This window comes from Malaya genurostris, chromosome 2 (genome assembly GCF_030247185.1).
Source record: "Malaya genurostris strain Urasoe2022 chromosome 2, Malgen_1.1, whole genome shotgun sequence".
Lineage (NCBI taxonomy): Eukaryota > Metazoa > Arthropoda > Insecta > Diptera > Culicidae > Malaya > Malaya genurostris.
In genome coordinates this window covers 87773347-87782024 of record NC_080571.1, presented here as the reverse complement: position 1 = coordinate 87782024, position 8678 = coordinate 87773347, and the positions used below count along the sequence as shown (strand labels likewise).

The window sequence follows — 8678 nt, the reverse complement described above, 5'->3', positions numbered from 1 at the left end:
CTGATTGCAGTTTCAAAATCTAGCTCCAGAATCCAAGTTTCGAATTTAGTTCCTGCATGCAGGTTCTGAATAGTGGAAAATAATTCTAATAAATTTAGAAACTGAATTCAGAAACTCAGGTAGTGAATTCTGGTTTGGAAGTCAGTTTCAAAATTCAGGTCCGGGATTAGATATAAGATTTAGTTCCATAACCCATGAATAAAATTCATATCCTGAATTTTGTTCCAGAATTCTGAAGTTGAAATCCTTAATCAGAATTCTGGATTCAAATTCCAAAAACAAATCAGGAAAATAAATTCAGTTCCCAAATCTAGTCAAGAAATATCATATCATATCAGTCCAGAATCCAGATTCAGTTCCAAAGTCAAGTTTTAACATCTGAACCTGTAATGTGGATCTAAATTCTGAGTCTGAAACAAAATTCTAAACCAATCAAGATTCTGAAACAAAATTCTCAACCAATCAAGTTCAGAATTCAGTTCTAAGAGTCTGATATGTGCCTTATGACTTCAAAACCGTCATCACCGGTACGAGAAAGGCTAGCAAGTGAGATGAATTATCCTCATTGTTTCCAAACACTTGAGCAAACTTAATTTTTAAGTTTATTTTACGGTTATCTCAAACTGTTGGAAAATTAATCACAAATTGCTGATCATATTTCTGATAGCACGGAGAAAGAATAATGTTGTTACGTTTAGTAAAACTTTAGTGATATTCACGATAAAGTTCTACCCATTCTTCCATTCCGAATTTTGAAAAGGCACCCCATAATAAAGTAAATCGTGTTCCAGACAAAAAAAAATCACTAATACTCGACATCACACTTGAAGTCTTATTAATCGTCATAATTTCAGCAAAAATTTTAATTTTCAATCCTTTTTGCAGAAAATAAAACGTTGTTTAAAAGTCGAGTAATCAAAATAAGATGGCGATTCTACTAATGCGTAATGAATCACGGACCCATTGCTTGCGTCATTTAAATAAATAGAAGAATATCATATTCCTTGCGATTTCTATTGTTTTTATTAACGAAAATCAAATTGAAACCTACTTCTCAAGTGGTGTCCAAGTCTGTACTAAATAACAGGTTTTATTTTAGCTTGATTTAAAGCGCGGGAATTTTAAAACGAAAATTCCGGTTCTTTTTTGATCATAAGGTATTTCAAGTTGTCACTTGTTCTTGTTGAACGGCAAGATCTACCACGTTTGGCATAAAGTTTGTTTTTGGCATAATACCGTTTGGCATAACGACATTTGGCGTAATTGTTAATTGGCACAATTGTTATTTTGCATGATCGTTTGGCATAACAGTCATTTCGCATAACAGATAAACATGCTGCTTAGTAGAATTGGTTCTAGTTCACTCATCGTTTTGAATGACCTGCCGTCCGACCTCGCCGCCGCTCGTTCGGATTTAACTGAGGGATAGCCCCTAGCTTTGGGTAATCCGGGCAAACACCCGCAACTAGACAGAGGTGAGGTGTCTGGCGCACACGCAGCCTTCGGCCGTCTCGACCTGAATCATCTATGACGAACAGAATGTTGTGTTAGCACTAAATGAGTGTCATATATAAAATGATAGTGTGCTATTTACTACAGAATTCTAAAAATAAAAAATAATAATGCTATTTTACCTAATATCTTCGAAATATTTGGACCAAATATAAAATTTACACATTTCGTTCGAGTTTTCCTTGCAAAACATCACTCAATCGAAAAACATACGAAATTTCACATTAGATTAAAATACTGCGAGTCCAATTATTATTATGACAAATGGCATTATGCCAAATGACCATTATGCCACATGATCATTATGCCAAATATCCATTATGCCAAACGGCGTTATACCAAACGGTATTATGCCAAATGACCTTATGCCAAACGGGCCGCCCCCGTGTTTTACTAAAATCGTTTCACTTAAAATTAAGTTAACTTGCTGATATTTGACCCTGACTATACGCGAAGAATACTCATTAAATTTAATAACAGCGAACAAAACGCATTGGGTCTAGGAATATCTCAATCGTGCGTGTTACGAGAGATTTCTAACTTCCTCAAGTTATGAGCACGTGGGTGACAAAAAATACGAACTCTACACTCAAAATAATTGCACGATCGATTCATATGTAAATAACACTTCAATTTAATATGCTTTTCATTTCAATACATAACAAAGCTTGTTTTAAGATTTCATGTGCAAATTCACTAAGATCATAAATCAAATAAACATAGATTTCCCAGTGCAATACTAATGTAGTTGAGAAACCCGTGACAGCAAAAGCACCGTCTGGTGGAGAATGGGTGCGTAAATGCTCCTAAAATGCATGCATAAAGTTGCCTGCGCATTTAACAAAACCACAGTAGCTAATGGAAAAAAGTACACCCGTTTCTCACTAGAGGTGCTGTTATTGTCTCCGTACAATGGGACATCTATGTTTATTTGATTTATGCTAAGATGCAAGATTAGATAATTTTTGACTTTGCTTAGATTTCTTTGGGGTGTGATGTGTTTTGCTATTGAATCGAATTACGTGTGTCGAATACTTCATTTTCTAGTGGAAATGAGTACAGCACAAATGTATTTGCAAAACACTTGATTCGGTCAACCGTGTTTTAATTGATATCCATATCGGGAAAACAATGTGACATTCATATGAAGTTCATATAGAATCTAGAGGTAACGATATATCTTATCGTTTTCATGTGCATTTCAGATGGATGAAGCATGATTTCCACTAAATATCAACAGTTTTTACTCTCATTTAATGAGTTAAGTGTATATTTCTATTTTCAGATTTTCAGTGTATGCTTTCCAAACAATTTTTCAAGTCACAAAAACACACAGCTTTGAACTGGCCTAGCCAAAGTTCAGACCTAAATCTCTTGAAATGCCTGTGGAAAGAGTTGGAGCGACACTTTAGAACTTGTTATTATTCTAACAAATAGGTATTATTTACTGCTTTGCCAAATGAATGGTTCACAATTCCCAAAAAATGTCTTGAAAACATCGTCTCATCAATGCCGAAAAGGTGTGCTGCAGTTATTAAACCTAAAGGCTACAGTACAAAGTATTGACTTTTTATTACTTATTGATGATAATATTCAAACCGTGTCTCTGATTTTTATTAGCTGCAGTTTCACCTATGAACATAATTTAGAAAGACAATAAGATTACATGAAAATGTAAATAATGACATTTGTATATGACCATATGATCTAATCATGAGTTATAAAACAGAAAATGCACAAAATGAAGTAGCTACAAAAGACTTTTGAGCGCTACTACAGCTCTTTCGATGAAATTACACTAAGCGGAATGGCTTCTGAAGTAATGATCTAATAAAATAACAGCATATTTAAATCGCCAAAAATGCATACTCTATCCGAAGTTTAAGTATTGGATTATATTTCCAAATAGTGAATATTGAAATAGTGAATACAGAAATATGTGTGAGAAAAAATTTTCAGAATATTTATTTATATGTCAATATAATGTTTGTTTCGATACAGAGCTATTCCAGAAATTAACTGCAGAAAGTGTGACTCAATTAGAATCAAATTGATCCGATGTGATGGAACTTTGTCCACATCTTGAGCATGGATAACTATTTGCTTTGCAAAAATAGGGAGACTTAACACTAATTTTTTTAAAGGCGAATTTGATTTTTGCTTGCAGTTTTCCGTTGTACGTAGGAAAATTCTAAAAAGGTATAAACTGAAAAGCAAAAGTTAAATGCTTTTACAATAATTGAAAATTAAATTGAGATAGTAGCGCTGTGAAAATATAGCTCACTGATTTTTATCGCAATAAATACGCGAAAACAAGAATATTCGTAAATTCGTATTATATTGCATGGAAAACCTAAAACAAGTCAGAATAAAAATTCCACAATAAATAATTTTAAACTATATAAACTTATATGTACTACTTTCCTTTTCAGACAATTTGTTCTTTTGTGGCTTATTTTATTAACAAGCTACAGTCTTATAATATTCGGTTCAAGTAAAATACTGTTATGTAAGACGGATGATTTTTGTTACAGCTGATTTCATGGAATTTTACAGGTTTCTTTCAAACCGTTTACACACTTCCAAAAATCCTTGTGATTTTACGTCTTATAAGATGCACATAAATAAAGCGTCGCAGTAAACGCAAATTTACGTGTAAGAACATTTAAAACTAAGTGATTGGAAAAGTTCTTGACATAAAATTCATAGAATTTAATTAATTACTGGTTTCTACAGCGGCAACTTGAACCGAGAATCTTTGGTCTCAAAATATGACCGTTAATCGACAGAGCCACAGGAGCACACACTCAGTGACTGTGACTTGACTCAGTGGCGTATCGCCCAAGTCATTGCTCACCAAATCAACGATGAAGGCGGCAAATCTCTTATTTTGGCCCGGGTGGCAACTGTCTTGACTACTAAATGGTGCATATAAATCCATACACATGAACATGATAGCCAAATGCTTGTTATAGTCGGAACAAGTAAAATTCATTCCAATGAAACGTTAAGTTATTACGAATGGAATTTACCGTCATTTGACAAATTAGGTTTTTATGAATTGCTTCGTGTGTGGGATTAGGTCACTTATAAAATTCTTTTTTTTATGTGCTGATTACAATGTTTTACACAATATTTATTTTTTAAAGATACCGGGTACTCGGTTCAAAATACTTTTCTGTGATTCTTGAATAAAAACAAAAAAGATTGTTTTGGCATCGTCGAATTGGCGGTTTAATGCATAGGGCGCTGGCTTTACAAGCCAGTTGTCGTACACAGAAAGAAATAATGAAATTTACACGGCATAAAAATCAATAGTAAAATGGAATAGACATGGTTTCAATCGAAAATTTGATTGAAAAACATAATCGATGCAAAACTAAACTCGATTGCATTGAAATTTCAATCAGTAGAATTGTATCTTTCTACTAACGCTTAGTTTTGCGAATAATTTTTATTGAAATGTACATAATTGAAAAGTGACTTTATGTTTAATTGCCTGCTCTAAATATATGCATGAAAATAAATGTAAATTCACAAAATATTTTTAGTTGTGCATGTTCGTGCCACGATCTTGAAATATTCTCAGTGTCAATAGGGTCGTAGTACTAGCCAGAGCTAATAAATGTCAATTTCATTAACTCAAAGTAGACGACAATGATTAAAAATAAATGTCACTCTCAGATCCGTTTGCAAATTATGATAATGATATACATGTCAAATTGTGTTCTGTGAGTAAATGAAGCCCTTTCAGTCATTTTTAGTTTTTTTCAGTGTAAATCGTATATGTTACTGTGCTGTGTCGATATTCAACCGAAGCTTCAAGAATTATTAATGACAGAACGATTCACAACCATTCTTTTCCGTTTGGGCTCGTCTCTATAACAGTATGGTTTCCAAAGAGGATCTGAAGTGTAATTATTTCGATTCGTCATATTTTAGACGCATAATTTTGCTTTGATCGGTAGAGGGAACCTCTGTTTCTGACGCTTTAAAAAAAATCAATCAAAATAAATCTTCCGTCGGGAAAACACTGAACTTGCGATGAGTGCCATATATGGAAAGCGTTTCGAGGACGTGTTCCTTTGTATACACCCTAAAGGACAAAAAAAGAACTGTTCAGTTGCGGCTAAATACATGAAAAAGTCGGTATCGTTCATTTAGAAGTGGGTTCAACAATTTAACGAATCAAAAACCATCGATGATTTTCCAAATCGTGGTTCGGTAGGAAAAGTAATCAGAAAAGACGAAAAACGGTTTGTGGCTTTGACGCAATATTACATGTTCTTGCACGTAATCATTTGACACCCACACACATCCAAAAGGAAAATACTCAAATCAGGTTTTTTGTCTTTCTCAGAGAGCGAAGCAATGCAATCATCGTTAAAACCAACTTTTGAACCAAGGCACGAATGACCGAACATCATGTAGTTCTTCGAGGTCGAAAAATGTCTGTGTGCATGTGTGTGTATGTTTGTGTGTGTGTGTGTGTGTGTGTGTGTGTGTGTGTGTGTGTGTGTGTGTGTGTGTGTGTGTGTGTGTGTGTGTGTGTGTGTGTGTGTGTGTGTGTGTGTGTGTGTGTGTGTGTGTGTGTGTGTGTGTGTGTGGGTGTATGTGATAAATAATCTCACTCGCTGTGAGAAAAGCGAGTGAGATCATTTATCACACACATGTCTGAACCAATTTTAACAAACATAACTCCAAATGAAAGGTCTTTGGATCAACAGGGTACTATTGAATTTTATCCAACTCCGGCTTTCGGCTTCAGAATAACAAATGTGTAAAGAAAAGAAAAGAATTCAACTCAATTTTCTCGAGGACTGCTAAACCGTTTTTCACGAGATTAGATTCAAATGATACTCAACATCACAATTAAACAACACGAGAGTAAAAAATAGCAATGTTATAGCAGTTCTTTGTGGACTTACTTACTCAGTTCGCAATCCTGTACGAATATTTTCATGGTTTGGAATGGAATTCAGGAACCGAAACTGAATATAAGAACTCGAAATAAACAACATGCTCAAAATTCAAATTCTGGTTTTGAATCCAGATCAAGAATTCAGTACATGAATTTAGTTCTATAATCATGATACTGAACTCATTCTCAGAATCCATAAGCTTTAGAACTAAACTCTGAGCTTGAATTTGCGAACCTGAATAAACACAGTTCAAAAAATTCTTGTGATTTTACATCTTATCAGCGTCATATTTCACACAAATTTATATTCAAGAACATGTAAAATTGTGTGATTTGAAAATACATGGCTTTAAAACGAATGGAATAATAATCAAAAGATGGACAACAACAACGCGACTTGAACAGAAAAAACATTAGATCACAAAGCACACCAGTTAGCCGACTGAACCACAGAAGCGCACATCTGCTTGGCTGGTAAATCGTGCATATAAGTTCACACAGTCTCACTTGCTAGCCGAGTGCAAATTACACTCGGAGCCAGTAAATTTGCTGTACGAATAGAATATTGCATCATTTGAGAAGTTAAGTAGTTATGAATTGTATCGTTTGTAGAATTATGTCAGCTGTAAAATTAATAATTTCTTTCTGTAAAGAAGCTAATGTCAGTTCCACAATCTTCAGAATTCAATTTCCGAATTAAATCCATGCATGCAGGTTCTTAATGCTGCAAATCAATTGAGGTTTCTTTGCCCGGTGAAAAATGAATGGCGGCCCTACTAAACAATATGTAAAAGCGATTCATACGCAGCATCAAGCGACTATTACCTGCATGGAACGATTACGGAACAACAACATTAATTGTAAGCAATTCATATGAAAGGACCCTACGTCAAGTTCACGGAACATTTTAACGTCGGATACGTGAGCAATATTCGGCTAAAAAAATTAATAAATTAATCTGGACGTCCACCGAAGTTGATTGATCGTCTGAATCGTGTTTAATGCATGCGCTTTCTGATGCCAACAAACCAATCTCATTTGTATTTGTGGTTGTAAGTGAGCTGTCAGAGAGCCAAGAAATCAGTTCCAGAATCCAGAATTAAGACTCAGTTCCAGAGTCATAGTTTCAATCCCTGAATCTGTAATTTCGATATATATTCTGAGTCTGAAATCAAGTGAAGAATACAGGTAAACAAGAATCCATCTGAATTACACAGATAAAAAATATTTTGTGAATTTACATCTATTGTCATGCACATATTTAAAGCAGGTAATTAAACATAAAGTTACTTTACGATTCTGTAGGTTTCAATAGGATTTAACTGCAAACTAAGCGTTAATTGAAAGATACGTTAATATTCATTGAAAATTCAATGCAACCCAATTTAGTTTTGCATCGATGAAGGTTTTCAATCAAAATCTCGATTCAACCCATGTCTATTACATGTTACTATTGATTTACATGTCGAGTAAATTTCATTATGTCTTTATGTGTAAGTTCCAAAATTCGGTTCTAGGTTTTGTTCGGGACCATTAACCTTAAGGTTCTTTACCTAAAGGTTACGACCCTATGAGCGGTGTTGGGACTTAAACCCAAGTAGGCTGCACGGAAGGCATCTAATTCATCATTCTATACCCGTTCCATAATTTCAACGGTTACTTTCAGAAGTTTCAGTACCCTTCCGAGAGTCATCGATTCGTTAGAATGCAATCTCATGGCATTAAAAATTAGTAACGTATACTAACGTATTCTAAACTTTTGTAGACTTTGTTGGTTCGACCTTGAATTTTTAGAATCCCACCCAAAGTATCTATTGATCCTCAAAATGTTTAAAATGTTTTTGTACATTAATTATCAAACTTTATACTTTATATATTTACATGTATAATTGGACCATATAATGTCATTTTCATTGAATTCCCTGAATAAAGCGCCAACCATACTAATTCCCTTCAACAATTTTACCATACGAATGTAACAAAAAAACCAAGATGACGTTTTCACAATGACTCGATATATGCAAATTTTTTGTGATGATTTCAATAGACTCAATTATTCGAACAAAATCAATATTACTTCGATTGACACCTCGGGATAATGTAATATGTTGCCAGTCACGATGTATTTCAACTTTAAAGGACCCTCTCTTGATAAAGTTTTTCATTTTATCCGCAGTGAGGGAAGATACATACTATATCGCACACCTGCAGTACCGATGGCATTCTTTTCCGGTTTTCTGAAAGG

At 34.2% G+C, this 8678-nt stretch overlaps 1 protein-coding gene across 1 annotated transcript in view; it reads left to right on the top strand.

Moving 5' to 3' along the window:
* Positions 1-8678, top strand: part of LOC131428003 (nuclear receptor subfamily 2 group E member 1-like) — a 23924-nt gene that overhangs the window by 620 nt on the left and 14626 nt on the right. The gene's annotated exons all lie outside the window — the stretch shown is intronic.